The 3206-nt window shown below is 54.4% G+C and overlaps 1 long non-coding RNA gene across 1 annotated transcript in view; it reads right to left on the reverse strand.

The window, feature by feature from the left end:
• The window catches only part of LOC142828098 (uncharacterized), a 1935-nt gene extending 721 nt beyond the window's left edge, over positions 1-1214 (reverse strand). The window contains exons 1-2 of the long non-coding RNA XR_012903092.1: positions 1086-1214; positions 68-176 (exon numbers count right to left, since the gene is read on the reverse strand). This is a non-coding gene — a long non-coding RNA (uncharacterized LOC142828098). The remainder of the gene's footprint in view (positions 1-67; positions 177-1085) is intronic.
• Positions 1215-3206: the final 1992 nt, after the last annotated feature.

Consider the following 3206-nt stretch of genomic DNA (forward strand, 5'->3'; position numbering starts at 1 on the left):
TTTCCTTAGCTAAGTCTCTGTTAAACATATTTACAGCTCTGTCTCTGGAAAGAAAATCAGTACTCACAGGATGAGTCAAGTTGGGTTCCTCTCTCATGTCATCGCCATCAAAGCTGGCGTCAAGTGGGAGTGAATTGTTTGCTGCTCTTCTCTGACACGCTGGTCTCAGACTGTCCCTGGAAGCAACAAGCCTGAATAGAAGATCGAAATCCCGCCCCAAGCTGGGGTGGAGGGAACTGCACATTTCCCCGACCTGGCACCAGGAAACGTGCTGAACGGGCAGGTAACATTCAGGGCTAGGTCATTCCAGGAGAGCGTGGAGCAAAGCCCAGGTTGGAGAGCCATGCCAAACATGTTTCTTGGGATGGGAAAGCTGCGTGTCCGGGAAACCGGAGTAATGCCGCTAATGGCACTGGCCCTGTGGTTAAACAGGCCTACTGGGGTGGGGAGTCAGAGCCTGGGGGTCCATGCACGCGTGTGCTCTGAGCGTGGGAGGTGTTGGTGGCATGCATTGGGGTGGTTGTGGGCAGTACGGATTAACTGTGCAAACCCTAGATCCAAACGCATGAGCTGTGCCTGCCCGAGCTAAGAGGCGCAGGTCTGTTAGTGCACAGATTAGGACAGACTCATGAACCATTCTGGCCCAGCCACTGGAGGGGCACAGAGAGACGCTGGGTAAGCATAAGGTGCATTGACGTGCCACGTTCCAGATCGGCATTGTTGTAACTAGAACATGGCCGAGCGATGGTTCGGGTCAGCGGGAGGCCACGCTGACTCACTACACCGCGGCGTAGTTCTGGCTGGTAGGCAGGCTGGTCTGATGGTGAGGGCCCTGGCTTGGAACTCGGAGCTGAGTTTGAACCCTGGCTAGACCGCTGACTCGCTGCATGGCTTTGGGTGCCGTGGGAGGGATAGCACTCCCTGGTGGCTCCCTTTGCCTGTCTTGTCCTTTTAGGGGGTAAAGGTAGGCACGGTCATGCGTTGCAGGACCCTCTCGCCCATGTCTCGCTGGCTCGTCTCTTCTGCTTCAGGGGCTGGGCACAACCCCTCCCCCATCTGTGTCCCGACTGCTGTTGCTACCCTACCTCCTTGGGAATCCCAGGGCATCTCTGAGAGCTTTATGCCAGCCTGGATCTTGTGAGTCAACACAAGCGGCCCCATGAGCCTTCATGTAGGCGGGGCGGCTCGGTTACCCGGATGTGGTGGGGCTCTCCTTCACTAGGAGTCTAGCCGGCTCCTGTCCCAGCTGTGCCTACCACCCTGATGTCACAATCCCACCTTTGGCTCACAGGGGCACTTTAAGGGAAACATGGCAAGTGACAGTTTGAGTCCAAATGTGGGACGTGATTTCGGCAAAACACCAGCCACGCCCAGGACAGTTTCTGTGGGTGGAGTGGCAGTCAAGGCATTGACCAAGTTGGCATTGCCTGGGATGGAATGAAAATGGGAGGAGGGTGAGTTTGAGACCCGGAAAGGAAGAGGCGTGAGAGAGGAGAAAGAGGCCATGTGAGAGGAGGAAGGTGGGAATGCCTGGGAGATGCGGGCCTACACTCCGGTGTGACCGCAAAGGGAGTTTGAACCCTCGAGTATGTCTTGTTACACCTCCCAGAGCTGGAATCGGAGATCAAAGCTGCCCTGACTGTGCTCACTTAGCAGGATACTTGTACATTTTTAAGGCCAGAAGGGACCATTATGATCGTCTAGTCTGACCTGCGTGGCACCAGCCGCAGAGCGTGTCCCACGAATTCCTGCATCAAGCCCAGAACCCGTGGTCTTGCTAGTACCTCTTTTAGCAAGGCGAGTGATCTCGCTTGAACCATTCCATGTGAGGGACAATTCACCAACCTCCACGGTAACTTGGCCCAATGGTCGATGTGCTTCTGTTAAACATACACGTCCAGTCTGAACTCTGCTGTCGTCAACTTCCACCCCGGATCACCATCGGCTTTAGCCTGCAGGGTTACAGAGCCTTGCTGCCCACTCCCCTCTCCCCGGGTAGCATGGGGTGCTCTGTGCGTGGTCAGGTAAAGAGTTAATAGATACGGTGCCAGTGGCTGGGGCTCGAGAATACGTAGCAGAGTTCCTGGGTTGTGTTGTGCTCTGCAAGTGTCCTCCCTCCGGCGGATGGGGTCATGTGGCCTCCTAGCCATCGCCAGATGGGGGTGTCTGCCCAGCAATAAACCCCCGGGCAGCAGGTCGCAGAGCCCAGGTCAGCTGGCTTGGATTCCCGGGACGCAGGCTGGAGGGTGGATCCCAGGCTGGGCAGTCCCACGAGAGCCCAAGCTCCACCACAAGCCTGAATGTCCACACTGCAATTGTACAGCCCTGCAAGCCCAGGTCAGCTGACCGGGGCCAGCTGCAGCCATGGTGAGGGTCTTCTAGCACAGTGTAGCCAGACCCTGCTGCTCTGAAAGGAAGGCAGAATAGCCAGCCCCAAAGTCATTTTGGCAACCCTCATCTGAGCCCTCTCTCATTTTTCAACATCCTTTTAAAAGTCGGGACACTAACCCTGGACACAGTCCCCAGCAAAGCTACAGTCCTATTGCACTCCAGTTCTGCTGAAAACTCCTCTCTTTACATGGTAGCTAGACATATAAACCCTTCTAGTCATCAGTTTGCCCGGGGTGTTCATGTGCAGTCGGTTTCTACCCGGACCACTACATTCTTGTTAAGAGGCACTGCTTTCTAGGTAGAGTCCCCCGACCTACATGGGTTTTGTTCCTAGATGTGTGATCTGGTGTTTGACTGTATGTTTGATTTTGCCCAGCTCTCTATAGATCATTGACCAGGTCTTGTTCATATTTTCCAGCCCCCTGATCTTTGTGTCCCCTGCAAACCTTAGCACTAATGACTGTATATTTCTTCCAGGTCACTAATAGTGAATAGCACAGGGCCAAAACCGGATCGCGGTGCTACCCCCGCTAGAAACACCCAGACTGGCTGATCGTTTTCTTATTACAGTTATGTTTTGAGATCGATCAGTCAGCCAGTTTTGAAGCCACTTAACATGTGCCTTATTGGATTCCAGATGGTGCGAATATTTTAATCAGACTGTCTATAAAAAACCAGCACGCCGTGCCAGGAAGGCGCAGTGATGGTGAGTCTGGAGGGTGCCTGGCTGCATGTACTGGACCTGGGAGAGAGAGAACCTGAGCAGTGTCATCTCAGGTGACTGATACAGACAGAGGGGCCAGATGGGAAGAGGA

Source organism: Pelodiscus sinensis, chromosome 3 (assembly GCF_049634645.1).
Source record: "Pelodiscus sinensis isolate JC-2024 chromosome 3, ASM4963464v1, whole genome shotgun sequence".
Classification (NCBI taxonomy): Eukaryota; Metazoa; Chordata; order Testudines; family Trionychidae; genus Pelodiscus; species Pelodiscus sinensis.